The following is a 23,653-nucleotide window of genomic DNA, read 5'->3' on the forward strand; positions in this document are numbered from 1 at the left end:
AGGCCTGATATAGACGCTAGCTGGTCTAATTGATCTTCTTTGGTATTCAGTAATCCAAAGAAGAGGGAGCCATCATCAGAAAACAATAAAGGAAGCAGGTATGAGAGACTGGGAATAGGAAAACTGTGTTTTCCAGATCTCTCCACCATGATTCTGTAGCATGTACAGTTTGACATTCTCGAGAACTAGCTTGACATCCACCTGTGGTAGGCAAGATCCTAAAATGACCCTTAAGATTTTTGCCCCCTGGTGTACATGCCCTGCATAATCCCCTTAAGACTGAGAACCTCTGAACATAGTGCGATGTCATTCCCATGTTTATGTTACATTAAATGGCAAGGGGAGATTATCCTGGATGGGTCTGATCTAATCAGGTGAGTCCTTTAAAAGCAAAGAGTTTTCTACAGCTGGTTGCAGAGGACAGAGTTAGAGATTTGATGCTTGGGAAGGATTTGACACATGACTACATGCTTTGAACATGACAAGGAATGTGGGCAGTCTTAGCAGCTGAGTGTGACCCCTGGCTGACATTCAGGAAGGAAACAGGGACTTCAGTCCTGCAACCTCAATGAACTGAATTCAGCCAACAATATGAACTGAATTCAGCCAACAACAATTAGAAACAGATTTTTCATGGATTTCCTAATGAAAACTCAGGCCAGCCAACACCTTGATTTCAGCCTCGTGATACCCTGAGCAGAAAAGCTAGTTGAGCCGTGCCCAACAGAACTGCAAGCTAACAAATGGGCGTGATTTTAAGTCACTATGTTTATTGTAATTTGTTATGCAGTAATAGAAAACTAATACACCATCTCTTTTGAGAAGCTTTCCCTAATTAATCCCAGCTTAATATGGTCCGCTGAGAACAGAGAGCATACCTTATACATCACCATACCCCTCACTGTGCTTCATGCAGCGCTTCACACAATGAAAAACACTCAATGGGTGAAAGTTGACTGATTAGAAAAATCAGAGAGTAAACATTCCCTTTAAAAAGTAATTCTTGTTTAATCAAACCACAGGAGAAATGCTCCCTGGGAATAAATGATTGAGTGAATGAATTAGTGAGTACCTCTTGCCCTTAAAGTGACTGAATGTCTACATATGTAGTCATAAGAACTCAACCATTATGCAGAGGGAGGCACACCTGTAAGTACGTTCGTATTACAAAGTCCAGATTTAGACCCACTCTGTTTACCTTGCTGATGGGTGATTTGCATAATCTAAACAAGCTTCTCTATGGATTCAGTCATCTCAGTCCTTCACTTGTAATCCTGAGACAAGCAGATTATCTATTCCTCTATCTTCTTCATCTGTCAACAATTATACAGCTGTGTCAGCTAATTTCCCTTGCACTGAAATAGAATTTGGGGATATATATCCAAAGTGAGTGTGAAATACACAAATGCTGTAGGAGGAATAAGGCTTTATGTTCTTTGGAGAACACATGACTGCTAATGATTTATTTTATATATACATACACACCACCTAGGGGTATATATGTATACACACACACACACACCACAAAATCTCACACACTTTACAGTTCACAAAGTTCTTTCACGGCTATTGGGCTATTTGAGCCTCACAATTCTGAGGCAGATTTGTATCTTCACTTTTTTTTTAAAAAGATTTTATTTTTTCCTTTTTCTCCCCAAAGCCCCCTGGTACATAGTTGTATATTCTTCATTGTGGGTCCTTCTAGTTGTGGCATGTGGGACGCCGCCCCAGCATGGCTCGATGAGCAGTGCCATGTCCGCACCCAGGATTCAAACCAACAAAACACTGGGCCGCCTGCAGCGGAGCGCGTGGACTCAACCACTCAGCCACGGGGCCAGCCCCTGTATCTTCAATTTTAAATGAAGAAACTGAGGCTTAGTGAAATCACTTGCCCAAGTTCACACAGCAAATTAGGAGAATTGCTGAGGGGGCTAGATCTCCCCATGTCTACCGGTGTTGTCTGTAATAATTACTTAGGGATGCTTCTGATGAGCTTTTCATGAACGCCTAGAAATACTCATTGGTACCATCTTATAGTTCTTGGCTAACTGAAAGCCCTTTAAAGTGATTTTAAAGCCAAATAATCTCCTAAATGAAGATGTCAAAATTTGACTTCATTTCATTCATTCATTTAACAAATATTTATTGAACACCTACAGTAGGCACTGTTCTTGACTTGGGAGATAAAGTGGTGGACAAGGCAGTCATGGTCTCTTCCTTATGGAGCTTACATGGTCAAGTCATTCAAGGAGTTACACAGAAATACTGCCATTAACTTCAATTAAGGAGCCCACCTTCTTCCCTTCATGACTCACTAAGGTAGAAGTAGTGTCCATCTGCTGAAAGGGAGAAACATTCCTTGAGCATACAGAGTGCTTTAAAGGTTCTTTGTGCCTCACTTACTTTTCAGAAAGGTATAAGGGAATGCTTCTAGGGTATTCCCAGAAAACGCAGATCTTCTCCATTGCTGGTATTAATTCCTCCCACATCCAAATCAGACTAAGGATGCTCCCAGCAGGTGACAGGGAAAATCCAGATCTCAAGTTTTATACGAACAACAGCATCTCTAGAGCGATGCAGACACGACGCCAGCCTCTCTTATGTTGCACAGTGAGCAGTACTGTGGGCTGGTGGACCAGGATGCCAGCCTGCCTTAATTGGGGTAATCAATACTAGCTGCTGCAACAGACACATCCTCCCTGCCCCCACCCTTAATCAGTGTTTCAACACAACAAAGGTCATGTTACAGTCTAATGAAGGTTAAGCAGATCTCCTTAGCAGCTTTCCTCCAACAAGTAACTCAGAGATCCCGGCTACTTCTATAGTGCAATGCTGCCATCTCAGAGGTTTTAGCTTCCAGCTGCACAGATGAGGCAGAGAGCAAGAGGAGGGATCGAACCATTTTAAACTACCTTGGACTGGAAATGACACATCACTTCAGCTCACATTCCCACTGGTAAGAACTTAACAGTACCCTCCAAGAGAGGCTGGGATAGGTACTCTTCCTGGTAAAGGAACAGGAAATAGGGTGGTGAACTTTGTTTTTGCCACATGGTCTAGGAAAAGAGGTGAGTCTCTCACCCATCTTCCCTTATGGGCTGGTTTTAGTCAGGGCTCTTTTGCTACATGGTAAGTCCACTCAAGTTACCCCCAAGGCAATTGGAGAGAGTATTGCAAAGGCATGCTTGGATTGGAATTGGCCTCAAAAGACGCCAAGAACAGAGACAGATACTTTCTCTGGGGATCACTCAAGGGTTGCTGTCTTTTGTCTCGGGCATGCCTGTTTCACCCTGCCTATATGCTCCATTCACCTTTTTACCAATCTGATTTCATAACATTTCTATCTTGTACATAGCCTACAATGGCCACCCTGGCCCTGAGTCTCCTTGATGACTTTCCAGCTCAGCTGTCCTGGCACAGTTTCTCAGTTTCCCATACTAAATTCCTGAGGGCTGGAATCTCTTGGCTCAGCTCCTTTTTCCAAACCAGGCCATCAGAGCCACATAGGTCCCTGGCAAGCCTACATATGAAACATCATTGGGCCAGTGGCCCACTTTGGTGACATAGGATACAGCAAGGAGACTGGGTCATGTAATCCATTGACCATTCAACAAGGCTATGGGACAGGAAGTGTCTCTTGAAGCTTCTTCTGGGGACAGGGCAAACAACAATTGACATATTTAGTAAAATATCTTTAGGAAGATGGATCTATATGACCATAGGGCAGGAAGCTCCTAAGTGCCATAGCCATGCAAGGCCAGCAGACTATTCCAGAATCAGCTTGTGGAGATACTGTGTTTTAGCTCATTCAGTCTCCATTCCACTCTCCTTCTGATGTACCTTCCTATGCTGCAGAAGTTGGAAAGCTAGAAACATTTCCCCGACTTTCTTGCAGCTGGGGTTCTGAATGCAAAATAGATTCCACCAATTGGATGCACTTGCTTGCTTTTTTTGAAGGCAGAAGTGAAATATAGGCCATCTGTCCGCGTTTTTAGTTGTTTTCTGCTGGCAAGCAAGTTCATAGAAGTGCAATATTTTTCTGTACTGGTGATCTCAGGTCTGTTCTCTGGCTTCCTGGATGTTGACAAGCCATTGCAGCAGAGGCACTGGCCAGAGTCCATGATCCAGTGCCCAGTCACCACCTCTCTGTGGGCCAAGAAGCAGTTGGGGTAGAAATAGTGGCAGTGGCAGCTTCATGGATCACAGCAACAGCAGTGGGTTCTTGAATTTGGTGGTTCCATTGGTAGCCTTAGAGATAGTAGTTATCCAGACAAGTCAGTTCTGTCATGTTTTGGGAGTCATTTTTGGATGTCCAGCATACAGCCCACTCTTTAAGACCTTCAAATAATTTTTTAGCATGAATTGCCTATATTAAATAATTTCTGATTAGTATACCTTGAGCGGTTTCTGTTTCTTGCCCTGAACCCTGGCTGATAAACCAACTGTGTACTACCCTGTATGGAGTGGAAAATAGAAGCGACTAAAAACAAAAATGCATTCATCAACCCAGTTTTTTGAGTGTGAGATGCTGATGAAAGCCTATAGTTGGAAGATGCCTTGTATCACATCGCCCCCCAGATTTACCTCCAAAATATAAACAGTTTCACTAATCACCAAAGGAACTTTATCAAAACTATGCTGCAGCAAATTTCAAAGTTAAAAAATGATTTTAGATTCAACTTAGCAAACAGTGATTGCCTCCTCCGTGCCAGGCACTGCATTAGGGGTGGCTGATGCAAAGATAAGTAAAAATTGGTCTTTACTCTCTGAGAGTGTACAGCCTCCATGTTGGGGAGAATAACTAATACAAGGCAACACTTGATAAATACCAAAGAAAAGTTCTAGTCAAAATGCAATGGGAACACAGGGATGTGGGGGAGTGAGACAAAGAAAGAGAGAAACTTTGTCTGAAGTGGGACAGAGAAAGAGTCGTAGATGAGATGTCAACTAAGGTAGGTCTTGAAAATATGAGTAGGATTTTGTCAGGAGGAACGACATTGCCCTTCCAGGAATCTACTAAACTCTATCTTAACTTTTTTTTTTCAATTCCATGTGAGTGTATTTTTCACTATGTCTTTTTTTCTACCTTTACTTTCAGTTGAAAGTACATGTGAGCCACATATGCATCTTGGGCAAGTAGGACATGAAAAATCATGGAGACGAATTGCACTGTGGAATTTGTGAGTGGGCGCTGGCAATCTGCATTGGGGAGGCAAACATTAGAGCTAAGCACTTGCTGAAATTGCTTTCTATCAGCCAGACAAGATGTAATCAAGTTAAAGGATGCAGGCCTTGGGCAAAACAACAAAGCAAGAAACCAAGTGTGGAAATTATTTTCTAGGGGCCTCACAGAAAATCAGGAGAAATTCTAGGAGGAGCAGGATGATATAGTTGAAGGAGCATGGCATGGAGGGCCAGAGAACTTGAATTCTGGTCCTTATGCTGATGCTAGTACGGCTTGCGATTTTGAACAAGCCACTTCCCTTCTCTCACACTAATAATTTGTTTGCCTTTGGATAATAGAAGAGGCAGCAAGAACAGCCAGCAAACACTAGGATAGATTCAAGAAGCCTAAAAACCAAGAAACTGAAGAGGCCTTAAAATACAATTTACACCAATCTCAATCCTCACCGTTTCTACATTCTCTAAAACAATGTGGCCCAGGAAGTCATTTTACAAAACCTTTCCCCATTGAAACCCAGGCCTGGAGAATTTAGTATGTGGATTAACCCCAATTAGACCCTATTTGCCTAGGTAAGCAAGTCAAACACTTTGTAATTTCATGTCTTCAATTGTTAAGTAGCAAGAGAAACATGGCCATGGAAAATGGCATCAATGGTGGGAAAACAGAGATTCAGAGAGATCTAATGACTTATCTAAAGTCAAACAGCTGGTAAGTGTCAGGCCATAGAACCCAAGTCTATCTCACTCCAGAGCTCAGGTTTGTAGCCACTACATAGACAATGCCAAAACAGCTAAAGCACTTACTACTGAGTCTTTTCAACCTCTTCTTGAGGTGTGACTAGTCAGCATTACCCTTTTTTTAGAGGAGATGAGTAAGGCTGATGAATTTTGTATTTATTTTCTATTGTTGTGTAACAAATTACCACAAACTTAGCGGCTTAAGACCACACCCACATATTATCTCACAGTTTTCATGGGTCAGGAATCTGAGGACAGCTTAGCTAGGTCCTCTGCTCAGGGTTTCACAAGGATGGAATCAAGTTATCGGCCGGGGCTGGGATCTCATCTGAGGCTCAAGGTCCTCTTCCAAGCTCACATGGTTGTTGGCAGAATTCATTGCCTCACTCTAGTAGAGCTCATGGCAGCTTCTTTTTCAAGGCCAGCAGTAGAGAGAGTCTGTCTTATTCAGGTCTCTTCTTTCAGGGAAGGCATGGAATTTCTTTTACAGGGCTCACCTGATTAGGTTAAGCCCACCTAAGAAAATCTTCCTTTTGATTAACTCAGAATTAACTGATTAGAGACCTTACTTACATCTGCAAAATCCCACTACCTTTGTCATATTCCTCTGGTAAAAAGTAAGCAACAGGCTCCACCCACATTCAAGGGGAGGGGCTTATATAAGGGTATAGATACTCAAGTGTGGGAATTACAGGGGCCATCTTAGAATTCTGCCTATCACAAAGTTAAAGCAACTTTTCCAACTGACATTTTTCATGTTTCTATCTGAGGCACCCAAATTATTTAATATCTCTGGAGCTGCTATTACAATCACAGTTTTTATCACCTGCTTCCCAATAGCTGTGTTTTTATTGCAAATGAACTATTTAAGACATAAAGTTACAGAAGCAAGTGCTAACAGAAATACTACCTACCGTTCAGGGATGCTGAGAGGATTAAATTCAATAAAGTATGTGAAATGCTTACATAGTAGAATGCACGAAGTAGGTGCTCAATAAATAGTGGCCATGGTAGGGAAGAGTAGAGAGGCTCATCCTGCTACTGGAGACCTCCCAGGTCTCTGGAAAGATCCATCATGCAAGCCCCCAGCCACTACTTCCTTTGACCTGGAAACCCAAGGTGAGTTGGTTATGCTGAATTCAGGGAACTGCTGGGGGAAGAATAGAAAGAAAAGATCTAAAAGCTTTGGGAAAAAATATGCTAAATGGTAAATATAAAAGTAATACATCATCCCTTTGAAGGTGAGGCGTGAGATATATGTTATTTGCTTCTGTCAGAAAACTTGAATGTTAAAAAATATGTTTTGTTCCTGAGTCATGAGTTTATCTTCTTTAAAGTAAATAAGGTAGATAATAAGATCCTTTTTTATAAAAGATTTTATTTTTCCTTTTTCTCCCCAAAGCCCCCCAGTACATAGTTGTATATTTTTAGTTGTGGGTCCTCCTAGTTGTGGCATGTGGGATGCCGCCTCAGCGTGGCTTGATGAGCAGTGCCATGTCCGCGCCCAGGATTGGAACCGGCAAAACCCTGGGCCGCCGAAGCGGAGCATGAGAACTTAACCACTTGGCCATGGGGCTGGCCCCAGATCCCTTTTTTTTACATAAGAAAACCTATTGTTTTATCATTTGCGTGTGTGTGTATTTTGGTGAAGAGTAATAAAATGACCCTTATGGCTTTACTTATTGCTACCTATTCTCTCCCTTTTCTCCTTATTTTTCTTCTCTTACGTGCATGACCACTTCCCAGCTTCATATTATTTGGTTGTCCCAAAGGATGGTGCAAAGGGAGCAGTGTGGATGAATATCTCAAGTAACAAAAAGAACTTTCGAAGAAGCATGTTACAAACTATTTTTTGGTGTTATATATTCAGTTACTATAACGACAAAGGAGACAAAAAGAAACTTTAGTGGAGGACACAGTCCATGAGCCAAACCCTGTAGGTTAATTTCCATTACATGAATAAATGTTAGTAAAATCACATTTAGTCATATGACTAAATTTAGTCAATTTAGTTGGGGTTTTTTTTTGGCTAAAGCCAAAACAAAATTATATCACCATCATTATTTCCAAAGTCTTTCTGCACAGTACAATGCATGGTTGAATGTTATCATAAAAGATAAAGCAATGTCACTTTCCATTAATTATGCATCCTGGCTTATACCAATCAAATGTAAGGGCCTGACCCAAATGCTCACAGTTCTTGTAACTTATAAATCCAATTATGTGGAGTTGCTGCATGTTCTTTTAGCTTAATATGAAATACTTGATGAATGGGTTAACCTCCACAAAAATTCAGCTCAGGTAGTGAACTCCCTGGTGCAAAGGGATATGAGAGTTGACAATTATCTGGCTAATTCTATGAATGCCAAGAAGCAGTCTTGATAATGCAGATATTGTAGAATATACTTCAAGGATCCAGTTATTTAGTCAGCAAAAAATGTACGTCAAGAAGCAGAATTACCCATATTTATATGTTTATATTTGTGTAATTTGGCATAAAACTTGCCCATTTCTACTCTCCCTTGAATACAGCAGACAGAACTCTCATGGTCATGGACAATGTTGGGCTTCCTCTTCTGAACCAGAGTAGGAAGATAGCTGCGAATTTGACCTGAAAAGGATTTCGCTTACCTCCCAAATGGTCTTTAGCAAAGTGCCCTTCAATATTCCACATGACCTCATCACCTCCTTTTTTATCAGAGGATTTAAATAAAGTCGTGAAGAACATGTTTGTAAAATGAAATGCTTTCCTTCCTCTTCATATCACATCACCGGGGGCACCAAGATGGGGGTTTAGGTCGTGCTAAAACAGTATGGATACAGCCAAGTCCCTCTCAAGGAGAAAACCAGAAAGGAGGTTGTGTTCAACACAGTCACTCACCCGTATATTTCTAACAGCAACTTTTTCATTATTTCAGAGAATGCATGGGTACTTGAGAGATGGAGTGACTCACGTTATCAAAATTCCCAGGGCAAAGTTTACATAAGATATAATATATCATAAAGGTAATTCCCAGTTGAAGAAGAAATAAAATGCCTACAAAGTTTATTATTATTATTAATCATATTCAACAATACCTAATTCTAATATTAATGAGGAACCCAATGACAATGAATGTTTAAAAGATGAGAATAACCATTAGGAATATTTCTCCTCTTTCTATAACAGACTAGCACTTAATTTCTATTATTCTATGTCCCATAGGGAGAAGAGAATATCAGAATTGATCTAGACTGAGAAGCTGAAAGAGACCTTTTTCTATTTTAAAGTCATTTGGCACTTGCGGGTGTATAAAGCAGCGACTTTCTTATGGGCTGTTTTGGGGACAGGCTTTCCTGAGCTCAGGTAAGGGTAGGTTCATCCTGAAGCCTCCATGCACATGTCTCTGGACTCTCTCCTCAGAGGAGGTCCTAAATGGAGTGGACACGAGAGAATCCAAGGATTTGGAAGCAAACCTAGTAGGAAGGAAGAGAGTAGAAGAAGTTGAGCACAGACATTTTCCTAACTTCTAGCTGTTGGCCAGGACATGTGGCTGTCAGTGTGATTTTTTTTCCTGCCATCAAATAAACCAGGGAAGCTCGACGATGCAAGGTGAAGAAGCAGAGTTTCATGGAATCATTGTCTCATACCGTGGGAGAACTGCAAAGGACATGAGAGGACATGTGCCTGAGTCCCCACATTTGACAGATGAGGAAACTGAGGTACAAGCATAGAAAGGGACTTGTTTGGGGTCATTGAGCAGATTAGGACAGAATTGGGGTTTGAACTAAATTGAGAGCTCAGAGAATACGTTCTTCTTCTCCGTAGTCTCCACTGGGCCATGTGTGGTGCTTTGCCCACGGAAGGTCAGTAAACATTTGTTGTGTTGCACTGACTTCAGATGTCTCCACTCTCAATGATTCTCATGACTCCCCATGTCACTCCCCTTCAAAGTTGACTCTGAACCAGACACATAAATGTGATGACCAATATGTAGCATATGCTGAAAATCTCCAGGGGTGGGGAGGAGCAAAAGAAACTGATGCTCTAGACACATAGCCATAGATTTTCAGGCAAATATTTTAAAGGAAAAATAGAGAAAAAAATATATAGGAATAAGGTAGTGGTACTCAACTGAAGGGGGTGCAGGCAGCAAGGAGCATATGCTTTTCATGTCAAATGCTCCCAAGGCATGTTACTTTTTTCAAATGTCCAAAGGCCATCTTCTTAAAAAATTCTTCTGGCTGATGTGTGGAGAATGGACTCTCAGGAGGCAAGAGTGGACAAGAGGAGAAAAATAAAAGACACCATGAAGTGGAAGGGAGTTGCTCACTGACTGAAGGAAAGCAGCTGAAAAAATACAACTCCTTTCATGATATATGGATATATTGCAGGGTATATTTTCTCAATTGATTTGAGAACATAAAATTTCAGTGGTTTAATAGGTGTGTTTTGTTATACCAGCAACTGATGGACCTCGAAAAGTGATGTTTGAGGGATGCTGCTACCAACTTGCATCGTTCTGAGAGAGAAATTCCAAAATGCCGTTCTAGCAAATTCCTTTACAAATATAACCCTGCCCAGTTTCTATTCACTTGCCCACACCCCCTCCGAAAGATTGCAATGCAGTTCATCCTCAGAAATCTTTCTGTTTGAGTTTATTGAGAAAATATCTACTTATGAATTAGACTAGCCTACATTTCCTTGCCCTGTGATCTGCTGGAGCCAGAGTCTTTCCATGTATTTTAAGCATGCAGCTTTCCACCTACTTATTATTTTCCTGTGCAATGGTTTGCAAATGGTGACCATGAACCTAAGGGTTCAGAGCAATTGCTTCACGAGTTCTGCAAATATTTGACTCAGAGGTTTTCTGTGTGTATACATATACATATATGTGAAAATTAATATAAAATTATATTAAAATTTGTACTAAATTTAGCCTAGGCACTCAGATGTTGTCTACACTAAGTTTTAACATTTTAACTTTCACCAGTGTTCTAGCTGGAGCTACCAGGTTGACTATTTCTACGTATTCCTTAGAAAGCCTGTTCTGCCATCTTTGTTTTTGTTTTTTTTAATTGAAAATATATTTGAGATAAAACATTGTGTGGATTTAAAGGGAGCAACATGTTAATTGGATAAATTTATATATTGTAATATGATTGTCATTGTAGTCATAATCAGCATCTCTTGTCATGTTACATGATTTTTTTTTAGTGGTTGGAATAATTAAGTTCCAGTCTCTTAGCAAGTTTGATGATTATATTACAATATTGTTGTCTATATTCACTGTAATGTGCATTAGACCTTTAGCGCTTATTTACTATTCATTGCAAGTTTGTACCCTTAAACAACGTCTATCCTGTCCTCCTACCCTCACCCCCTGGCAACCACCATTTTACTCTCTGTTTCTATATGTTTGGCTTTTTTAGATTCCACTTGTCTTCTTTATTAATTGAAGCATATCACCATTTTGCAAGGTAAGCTATTGTATTAGTCAGCTAGGCTTCCATAACAAAATACAATAGATTGGATAGCTTAAACAACAGAAATTTATTTCTCACAGTTCTAGAGGCTAGGAAGTCCAAGATCAAGGTGCCGGCTGATTTGGTTTTTGTTAAGAACTCTCTTCCTGGCTTGCAAATATCAAAAGGAGAGTGGAGGTTAGGCATTGGCTGTTGGGTGGAGTCATGGATCAAATGGCTTAAGCTAGGAGAGGTTTGATCCATTGTCTGGAAGAAGAGGAGGATCGTGAGGGAATCAGAGGAAGTGGGGAGTGGAAGGAATGTGAATCAAGAGCAGCATCGGTGGCAGAGGTGAGAGGACACGAGGGGATCATGAATGATCAGGGAGGAATTTCAGAGTTTGAGATCCTGGGGGTGGTTGGAGCAGTTCTAAGAGATGCTGAGGCCTTTGGTACGGTGGCGTGCTTGAAGTGAGGGGAAGGGGAAGGCCATTGAAAGTGAGAAGGTCAAGGAACTCAGAGATTCAGGTGTTTGCAGGATCTTCACAAGACACACAGAAGTTACAAAGATTCTGGAAAAGGACAATTGCAGAAAGATCATGAGCTGGAAGCCAAAGACCCAGAGACTGGAGGCAGTGTGCCAGCTCCAGAGGCTTCCAAAGGCGGACAGAATGTCAGGCGGCAGGGCACAAGGTTAAGCAGATCTCAGTATCAAAGAGGCACTAGCTCTTTTCATTGAGAGTAGGAGTGACAAAGAAAGTGGGATTCAGACTTGAGCCTTCTCTTGTCTCTGGGAAATGTCTCTCTGGAAGACTTGTGGGGTGCTTGATGGGCAAGGTTGGGGCCACCCGCCCACATCCCCAGCTCAGAGGCTGAACCACTCTGCAACCTGGCTTTTATACCCTGCCTATGACTCCTCCTTTGCCTCCCAGAGTTGGGGGCTTGGGCCAGGTGAATGGTCAGGAAGCTTCCAGTTCCAAAGCCAGGTCCAGTTTGACAGCTTACTTTTGGCTTGCCAAGAAGCCCTCTGTCTCCAAAGGAAGGTATTTGGATCCCAACCATGTGGCACAAGGCAAGTTAACATTAATTACCCATGCCTCTGGCTGTGGCACAGGGAAGTGGGGATCATAAATAGAAGCTACCTCATGGGATCATTTATTTGGCAAATATTTATTGAGTGCCTACTACGTACTAGGCATGGTGCTAGGTTCTGGGGACACAGCAGAGAACACAACATACAAAAATCCTGGCCCTCATGAAGAGAGATGAATAAAAAGATAAGATGGGCCGGCCCGGTGGCATAGTGGTTAAGTCCATGTGCTCTGCTTCAGTGGCCTGCGGTTCGTGGGTTCAGATCCTAGGCATGGACCTACACACACCACTCATCAAGCCACACCATGGCGGCGACCCACATACACAATACAGGCAAACTGGCACAGATCTTAGCTCAGGGACAATCTTCTTCAAGCAAAAAGAGGGGGATTGGCAATGCATGTTAGCTGAGGGCTGAACTTCCTCACCAAAATAAATAAATAAGTAAGTAAATATGCACCATGGTACATAGTGATAAATGCTATGCATTTATGAGAGGGCGGTGGAATATTGTGGTGGAAGGGGTTGCAATTTTAAGTAGGGAAGTCAGGGAAGGCATTATCGAAAACATCATCTGAGGCAGGTGAGGGAGCATGCCATGTGGATACCTGGGTAAAGAACATTCCAGGCAGTGGGCACAGCAAGTTCAAAGGCTCTGGAGTGGGAACATCCTGGCAGGTGTGGGAACAGCAAGGAAGCCAGTATGACTGCAAAGGGCGGGGTGAGGGGATTGTCATGAGGATTAAATGGTGTAATGCTTGTGAAGCATGGAGCACGGGGCCTGGCACTAAGGGGTCTCTCTGCAAGGTTGGGGTGTGGCAGGGAATAGAAACACCAGCAGGACCGCAGCCAGCTTCCCAATCTGGCTGCACAGACTAGATTTGAGGCCCCTGGTATAAGTATATGTGTGGTGGGGTCAGTCTCCTCCTTTCTGAGAAGAACAGAAAGGGTACAGTGAGGACTAAAGGAATGTCAGTGCCATTTTCACCTGGGAGCTGGAACCTGGACTGATGGCCCTCTCATGTGCAAGCCTCACTGAGGAGGTTGGCAGGGAGAAAGTGAGCGGCCTTGGAGTGACTTTCCAGGCCATCTGGGGCAGGGTGATGTGGGGGCTAGAGGCCCATGGTCATTTTTGTGGGGTTAACAGGCCAGTGGCATGTGACTCTGGGGCCTCGTGTTCACCCATAGGGCAGGTAGCCTCAAGGTCTTTCAGGTTGCATATATACCCACAACTAACTCTGAGTCAGGCCAGGCTGATTGGAATCCTCATAATCCTATGAGGTAGAGGCCACCATTCCTCCCAGTTTACAGAAGAGAAATCAGACTCAATGAGGTCAAGTACTCTGTCTGAGATCAACTAAGTGATGAGAGGTGGTGCCAGGATATGAACCCTACTTTCTCAGAGCCCCATTCTTTTTTTTTCTCCCAAAGCTCCAGTACATAGTTGTACATCCTAGTTGTAAGTCCTTCTAGTTCTTCTATGTGGGCCGCCACCACAGCATGGCTTGATAAGCGGTGTGTAGGTCCACACCCAGGATCTGAACCGGAGAACCGCAGGCCACCGAAGCAGAGCACGCTGACTTAACCACTTAGTCATGGGGCTGGCCCCAGAGCCCCACTCTTAACTACTTGGTGCTGTCACGTGTTATAAATGACTCCTAGAATGAGAAGCACCTGAGAGTTTTAGGGCAACTGAGTGGCTGGGTGACCTTGGGCAAGTCACCTCACTTCTGCTCCCTGTGCTTCTCTTAATCTTCTAGATGTGGGGAGCTGGAGGACCACTCCAGGGAGATTCTCAGGGTTGACTGTAGATGGATGTAGGGGCTGCACGGTGCAAAGACGCGCCTGGAGGATACCTGGGCAGGCCAGGGAATGATTGTATGAAAATCCAGAATGCCAGGGCAGCGTCTTATGCTGGAGACTCCTTTGCCAACTCCTGGGCTGCCAGGCTAATCCTGCTGAGGAGAAAAAAGTTCTATCCTTTTGTCTGAAAAATAGAAAAGCCACAAGCCTGCTTTGGGCCCACTCACATGAGTGTGAAGAAGACGAATGGAAAAGGAGTGAGTGAAAAACTAAATCAAATGTTTGGTCAGCTTGTAAGTGATCCTGAGGCTTATAGCTCTGGGAACTATTGCCATTGTAGGAAGTGTGAATGACTGATGTAGAGCTGCTAGTGGGGTGGAAGAAGAGGATGCAAAAGATGGAGGGGCTTTGCAGCAGGAATGTCTGGTGCAGTGCCTTTGTGCTGAGCTAGAGCTTTGTTGCTTATACCTCCAGGGTCCATTGCTGGACTGTTGAGTGGGGTCAGAGGTGAAATAATCACAATCAAGTACTGTTCTAAGCACTCTCCAAACAGTGCCTCGTTCAGTCCTCCCAACAACCCTGTGAGGGAGGTTCTATCTTTAGCCCATTTTACAGATGAGGAAATAGAGGCATAAAGATGTTAAATCACTTTCATAAGGTCCTACAGCTAGTATGTGGAAGAACTGGGATTCAAACCCAGGTCTGACTAATGTGAGTACCTGTGCTTTTCACCAAGCCTCCTTCTTGTCTTTAAGGGGCTAGGCTGGACTGCATGACTGCTAAAGACCCTCTCTCAACCACACCATCCATTCCCCTTGTTTCCTGGGGACACAAAGTCTGGTTAGGAGCCGGAGTTCTGAGGGGCCAAGGCTATAGCGGGGAGTCCTGACCTTAGATAATGGATAAAGGGGCACTGAGGCCAAAACAAGGACCGAAGCTGAACGGTAGGCAAGAGAGCTAAGAGCCAAAATGCCAGGACTGTGTTCAAAGGGCTATCGCACACAAGGGAGCCAGAGGTGGTATGGAAGTTGGGATACAAGGCCAGGAGATGGGATGTAACGCAAGCTAACTGGGAGCCAGTAGGGGTAGGGGAAGAGCTCTAGAGGTTCCTGAACCCAGCACTCCCACTAGTGGGTGCATCATGAATGGAGTTCTGACCGTCCTCCAGGCAGCACACTAAAGGCTTTACAGCGTGATCTCATTTCGCCCTCATAGCAACCCTGAAATGTAGGCACGTTATATCCCCACTTTGTCACAGGGAAAACTGAGGCTCAGAGAGATTAAGTGACTTAGCCAAGACCACATAGCAAGGGAGTAGCAAAGCTGGGAGCCAACTCAGATCTGGCTGACCAGAGAGCCCAGGCTTCCAGGGGCCAATCCTTCTGACTGGCATGTGGTAAGAATACACTGGGGAGTGGCAACCTTGAAGGCCCAGAGGCGGAGTGGCCAGACCCTTCCAGCCGAGCAAATAAAGGATCTGGTGCCAGTAATACCTGCTGCAGACAAGTCGGCATTCTTCTGTCCTTTTCCAACATATCTCCAGGCAAATTAAGTTCAACCTCCCAGGGGAAAAAAAATATCTAATTTTTAATTCTAATTTATCATCAAGTAAAACTTTGAGAAAAATCTATAGAGTTTAATTCTAATTTTGCATAAGCACGTAAGTATAGCCTGTAGGAATACTACAGAGATTTTATTCATTTATCCTTTGTATTAACTCATTTATGGCCTGTGGAAAGTATAATTAAAAATGAGATGTCATGAAAAATCAATTAAAATAATTGAACAATGCTAGAGGGACTTTACTTTTTAAACCCTCTGACAATGGGGAAAAAAACCAAGTCAGAAGTTCTAAGAACAAATGAGGATAACAAGCACCTGGCTACTAATCACTAACTGCATCACCAGGCGAAGTTGTTTAGAAATATGAAGTCTCAGTGAATGAGCCCAGTGTCACTGAAAGACCTATTTTCACCATAACACTGGTCCTCCTGGATGACCTTGGAACAATAGCCGTGCTACCTGTTCTCCATTTGTCCCTCCAGATCCTCTCACCACCCTTCTCCATCCTGCTCTGTGCCCCAAGAGGCAGACCCATGTGGACTGCATCACCTGGCCTCCCTAGTCCTCTGGCTTCCAGTTGAGTTTGACGAATGAGAAGTCCTGGCAGAAGATTGAAGCGTCAAAGGAGAGAAAGAATGGCTCCCTTACTGTCTGGGTGCTATAGAATGAATGTTTATGTCCTCCCACCTCAAAACTTGTGAGTTGAAACCTAATCCCCAATGTGATGGTATTTGGAGGTGGGGCCTTTGGAAGGTGATTAGGTCATGAGAGTGGAGCCCTCACAAATGGGATTAGTGTCCTGAAAAAGGGACCCCAAAGAGCTCCCTTGCCTTTTCCCTCATGTGATGACACAGCAAAAAGATCACCCTCTAAGAACCAGGAAGCAGGTTCTTACCAGACGCTGAATCTGTTGGTAGTTTGATCTTGGGCTTCCCAGCCTCCAGAACTGTGAGAAATAAATTTGTTTATAAGCCACCTAGTTTATGACATTTTGTTATAGCAGCCTGAATAGACTGACACTGGGCCACAGGTTGGCAGAGCCTGCATTCCTTCACCAGAGTCACATCTCCTGCTGCCTAGTCCCCCTCCCACAGCTACGGCTTTCAGTGGATTCCTATGTACCACCTCCCCTTGCTTTTCAGGCTAGGGGTAGTAACAGCTCCCTGCTGTGGCCAGACCCAGGGTCTCCCACCATCCATTATCAGCTCCCTTTACCCAGCCAACAAATACTTTTGTAAGTAGTCCCTTCCTTGGACTCTGCTCAAGTTACCCCTCTAGGTACACCATCTCTATCCTGCCAGTGCTATGATGAATGCACTCATGTAACATATGTGGGCCTCAAAGTTTCTGTTTGGTTAATGGAATTTTGTCTTCCGACCATCCCAGAGAGATTCAACAATTCACCAAATATTTATGGAATGCTAATATGTGCCAGATGTTCAGAGGAGAAATGAGAAAGGCAGTGATGCCCTTGCTCCTACTAATAGGAGGAGACGATGTTTCAATCCAGGAGGGAATAGTGCTGCATTCTACCCCTTCCCTCTGCAGCATTTCCAGCAGGGAGCTCAGAGCTGAGGGTGAGCTGGACTCTCTTCCCAAAGAGCACCTGCCCTCCTAAGGTAGAGTTCCTGACCAAGAAGCCCTGAATTCTGGGATAGCAGGTTCAGGGCACAATGTAGAATAGAGGTGTTGTGAAGGCTGGAGCTAAATGTTTTTTATGGGATCTTTATGTGATAATAACTATAGTTAAATGTAAAAGTTGAATGCATGGGTTTTGGATCCAGAAAACTTGAGTTACAGGTCCAGCACTTTCACTTGCATGAAGAGATGTATCTAAAGACCTAAGTATAGGATCTGACTATAGTAAATACTATTAATGATAAGAACAATAACAACAACGATAATAGCAAGGACAACAATAGCTAATAGTTATATGGTGATTACAGTATGACAGGCATTGTTTGAAAGCCCTTTGCATGTATTAACACAATGAATCCTTACAACAACCTTATGAAGTTGATCTTATTATTAGTTCTGTCTTCCAAGTGAGGAAACTGAAGCATGGAGAGCATATTAGCCATTTCCTATGGCTGCTGTAACAAATTGCCACAAACTTGTTGGCTTAAAACAAGAGAAATTATTGTCTTACAGCATAATTCTGGAGGCCAGAAGTCCAAAATCAGTATTATTGGGTGGAAATCAATGTGTCCGTAGGGTCACACTCCCTCACAAGGCTCTAGGAGAGAATCCATTCCTTGCCACTTGCAGCTTTGGTGGCTGCCGGAATTCCTTAGCTTGTAGCCACATCACTCTAATCTGTGATCACTCCATAATCACATTGTCCTCTCTTCTTTTGTCTGTTTCTAATCTCCCTATGCCTCTCTCTTACAAGGATACAAGTGATTACATTTAGGATCCACCCAGATAATCCAGGATAATCTCCCCATCTCAAGATCCTTAATTTAATCACATCGGCAAAGTCCCTTTTTCCGTATAAGGTAACATACACAGGCCCAGGGATAAGACCTAGATATTTGTGGGGCCATTATTCAGCCTGTCACAGAGAGGTTAAGCAACTTGCCCAAGATCACATAGGTACCTATTATTATTAATTCTGTATTACTATATGATTTGGGACAGATTACTTAACCTCATCTGTGAAATGGCAGTGAAAATCTCTGCTCTATGGTACACAAAGAAATAATTACTAAGATCTTCAGGGAGAATGTGAAGGTACAAAGGCACAGTGTCTGTCTATTTCAGCTTTGTGTCTACCCTAGCCCATAATAAGCATTTAGGACAAGTTTGTTAAAGGAACAAATAAATGCATTAATGAGAGCATAGTATATTCACACTGACCTTCTCAGTTTACAAAGTCCTTTCTATCCATAATCTCATTTGACCTCACAATGAGCCTGTAAGGTAGATAATGTGGGCCCTACTATCACATTTTTTTCCACGTAAAACAGGCTCAAGAAAGCTAGTAAAAATAATAATATCAGCTCACATTATGGAGCGCTAGCTGTGTGCCAGCTAAAGTGCTGAGTCTTTGCTCAAGGTTGCACACCTAGTAAGTTACATGATGGTAAATGCTAGAGCTGTAAAACAAAAAAAAACTGGGCCTCTCAGAGCTCAGGGCCCAGACTGTGCGGGGGGTCAGTGACCAAAGGCCCTGGATTTTCCTCCTGGAGACATCTGGTGAACTCTGTGTTTGTGGAATGCTAGGCCATGTGTTCTGATTTGAGGTGTCAGACACATAGCTTTAGTGTCAGAGAGACCTTGGCTCCAATGCAGGTTCCATTGCCTGACCTGGGCTAAGCCACTTCACCTCTCTGAACCTCAGTTTCCTCATCCGTAAAATAAAGATGGTAATGGTTCCTGCTTCACTGGGTTGTTGTGAGGGTAAAACAAGGTAGTCTGTGTAGGCACTTAGTGCAGGGCCAAGCCATGATGTTCAGCAGCTGCTAGCTATCATTGTTGTCACTGTTATTAGTATTGCCACTATCCATTGTATTATACAGGCAACTGGAGTTTGGAGATTTCCACTGCTTCAGTGACATTGGGTAAAGGATGTGGCTTCCCCCATCAAAACTCAAAAGTCCTGGTACTCAGTACCCCAAGCTATTCTCCCATCCTTTCTTTCCTTTTCAAGGGTGCTATTATGGCTGTTCACTTGGGCCGTTTTCCCTGGGTTTAGATGTCTTTATGGGTGGGAGACAAAGAGGTGCCACACAGATGTGCTCTAACACTGGGCTGACTCTCTTTTTCATGTCCTTGGCCTCCTCTAGGCCCAACACATTCTTGCTATCCACCAAGTCTGCCTCCTAGACAACATTCAGGGTACCACAGGGCTCTGAGGTATGCCTTCTCTTGGCAAAGAGCTGCCTTAGAAGCATGGACCCTTCAAAGCGAGCTAAGTCATTCCTGATGGCTGTGTACCATGTTCCTGAAGACAGGCCTGTAGCCAGCCACCTGTACAACACTTCGATATTTGGCACGGGCATGGCTCCAGGGGGCCTTATTCATATCTTGTTCAGCACCCCCACATCCACCCCTGCTGTTTCACAGGAGATGAGGCCTCTACTGGGACAAGTGAGTCACCTTGCTCGTCACCCTATACCATCACCAGGCTGGCTAGGGACCGGGCCAGCTGCACAATCTGGGAAGCTGTCCAATTCTATCTTTTAATAAAAACCTGAGCTGCAAACTCAAAGCTGGCTGCCAGGGGAAGGGGCTGCCTGTTCAAAGCTACCTTTGAAACTCATTCTGACTTGTGAGAAATTTAATATTTTGTATATTATATTTTCTGTAATACAAATAATATTATGTATGAAGAATAGTTATGACTATTTAAGACTTACTATGTACAAAACATTGTAATTAGCATATATTTAATCATCATAATGACCTTATGAGCCACTTTACAGATAAGAAAATGGAGACATTTCTCCAAAGTCACACAGCTAGTAAAAGTTCAGAGCCAGAATGCAAACCCAGGCCTGTGGGATTCTAGAACATGTGCTCTTGATGCATAACCACTGACATAAGTTGAGACGAATGGGCCAATCTCTCCGTATTCCTCCTCCTCAAATGGCTTCTTAAAGCCGTTTGCAACAGAATCCCAGTTTCCACCAGAGGCAAGCACTGCATCTGCTGGGGCTCTGTTGCCCTTTCTCAATGCTCTTCCTCTCACCTTGCTTACAAATTTCCCTTCAGAATCATAACTGTGGCTTATAGTTGTGCAATCTGTGACCCGTACAAAGCCACATTGCTGGAGAGTAAGACAGAAGGGGCCTGAAATTCAGCCTATCCCCTGGTCACCAAGCCATTTCCCCTAAGGATTGTGTCTAAACTGAGGGGTTGCTTTTCTCCAGTTCACATAAAGGCACTGTATGGACAAGCCCTGTCCCTGCTCAGATCAGGGTTGTGCCATGAGCAGTTTGCCACTGGACTTGCTGACTTCTTTGGGTTTTTAGAATGCAAAAAGTATGAAGGAGTCACACAACGTCAATATCTAAGAAAGGTATGTTAACCCCGTTTGGGAATATAGATAGGCTACAGAGGAAAACCTCCACTGAATCCAAATGCTTTAATGTTAAACGGAGAGTGGCAGATCAACCTATGGTAGTGTAGCATTCATTCATTCATTTAACAAGTATTCACTGAACTCCTACTATGTGCCAGGTATTGCACTGGATACTGGGAATGCAATGGATGCGTAAGACAAAAGCAGTTGCTACTCTCAATGAGTTTACAGTCTAGTGGAAGAAACATGCAATAAAAGTAAGTAAATAAATAAGTATATAATTACAAATCATTATAAGTTGTTCTAAGGAAAATAGTAGAGAATTACGGGGGAGAAAAACAGAGAGGCCCTACTCCAATTGTGCAGTCAGGGAAGGCCTCTGTAAAGGAGGAATATCCAGACTGAGATTAAGAGGTGAACATGATATATCTAGGTGAAGAATGAAGAGAATGATATTCTGATTAGAGATACCATTGTACATGAAGTAGAGTGACCAACTATCCTGGTCTGCCCAGGATTGGGGATTCCTGAGACATGGAACTTTCAGTTCTTAAACCAGAAAGTCCTGGGAAAACTGGGATGTTAGCACCTGCAGTGCGAAGGCCTTGTGGTGGGAAAGAGCTTGATGTGTTCAAGAAATTGAAAGAAACAGACAGGGTTGTTGGCTTAGGGTACAACAGGGAAAAGTACGAATTGAGGCAAATGAGGCAGGCAGGGGCCAGATCATGCAGGGCCTGGGACACTATAGAAAGAGCTTGGATTTTCTCCAAAGGACAATGGGAAAGCCACTAAAGGATTTTAAACACTGTCATAACCTCATTTGAAGAGCATTTTTAAAAGATCTGCTATGTGGAGGAAGGATTATAGGAGGGCAAGAATGGAGTCAGGGGAACAGTTAGGAGAGTATGACAGCAATTCAGGTGACAAATGATAGTGGCTGGGATAGGGGTAATGGCAGTGGGGTGGTGCAAAGTAGAGGGATCAGGATATAGATTAAAGAGAGCACCAGCTGGACTCAAGCTTGCCTAGTGCAAACGGCTTTTTCCCCATGGGTACTTGTCACAAACAATCACCAGCAATTGTTTAACAAAACAGCTTGCTGAGGCAGTGTATAAAGCTTGGGGCAAACAACAGACTAACCAAAGAGCTGAAAAGGAAAAGCTGGGAAATTAGATGTCCATAGGAACTTTGAAGAGATCCGATGTATTCATGGGAATCTAGAAGGTGACATGCATGTATAGGGCTGTGCACATGCACAAGGTTGTGCATATTCTCATAAATACCTGAGAAGGCCCTAATCTCTCACCTCTGGACGACTTCGAAGCCGTATGCAAGCAGGAAGTGAAGGCTAGGGCAGAGTTGATGACTGCCTGCCAGAGCATTGACAGTGTGCCTCAACGTGTACACATAGCCCCTCAACAAAGACTGGAAGACTATTGTTTCCAGGCATTTAAAGAAATCTCTGTCCAACCATTAGGTGACCACTAAGATAATGAAAAAGAGACTTAAGTGGCCACACATGACAAAGAATATAGACTTTACAGATTTTGTTCAGAAAAATCACTAAACAACAACAATGAAAATAAACAACAACAATGAACCCTGGTGAGGAGAGCTGGAAGAAAACCAGGAGACTCTGTGTTATGTGAAACCAGGAAAAGACAGTATTTCAAGAAAGAGGGAAGGGTCAGTTGTGTTGCACGCTGCCAAGAAGTCATGTAAGATGAAGACAAAGAAGTGACCACTGGATTTGTTAACATGGAGGTCAATGACTTTGATAAGAGCAGTTTTAGTTAAACAGTGGGATTTGAAGCCTGATTGATGTGGACTGGAGGAGATAAAGGATAGATAGGAAGTGTAGACATAAACCTTCCAGTAGACTGTGAACAAGGGTCTTCATGTTGTATCCAATTAAAGTAGGTGAATAGTATGAAAAGATTGTGGGTGTACTTAGATGTTTTCTAAGACACTCTTCACAAGTCTCCACTTGTGCCTCACACTCAGAAACCACTAGCCAGCTGGGTGCCTTTGGTTCAGGCCCTTCCCCTCTTTGCATCTCACTTTAATCATTTGTAAAATGATAGGTTGGAGCCAAGTTAACATAGCCCAAAGTAAATTTCATGAGACACTAATTGCGACATTTGTTTGGTGAAGACAAAGAATTTTGTGTTCAAATACAACTGGAGAACACAAGGCTAAACAAAGTTAAATAGATTATTTGTGTTGCAGGAATTCTCAGAATTTTTAATGGATTAAAGTGAATTTCACATTTCCAAGCGTGGGATATAGTATGCAGCATGACTCTAATACAATTAAGGAAGGAAACCTTATTTCCTGGATGATCTGTAAACAGACTGTGAAAATAGGGTTCCAAGAAACACATTTTTGAGAAGTACTGGATCTCTAAGTGTTCTTCTAGAGACAAATCTCCTTTTACTCTTATACTAATATGAATGTATAATACATTTATTAATTTACTCCCAGATCAGTCCAAAATATTAAAATTATTACGATAACAACATCTGTTATTTTATTGTGTGCTTGGTTGGATGAGATTCGTATAAAGTGCTTTACGTGTATAATGAGAATAAACCACCCTCCACCTTATGAAAACAGAGAGGTGGATGACAACTTGTCCAAAAACTTAATTAGGTCCTTTTAGGAGGTCATTTCTAAGGCTCAGCCAGACCTTTGCTTATTCAAAAAAAAAAAAAAACTCCACTGCTAAACTTGGGGGTTTAGGGCTAGAGAGAGATGAATTGCTTCGCATCAGAAAATGGAACAAATTTATTTCCTTTGTTTC

The sequence above is a fragment of the Equus quagga genome, chromosome 10 (assembly GCF_021613505.1).
Source record: "Equus quagga isolate Etosha38 chromosome 10, UCLA_HA_Equagga_1.0, whole genome shotgun sequence".
Lineage (NCBI taxonomy): Eukaryota > Metazoa > Chordata > Mammalia > Perissodactyla > Equidae > Equus > Equus quagga.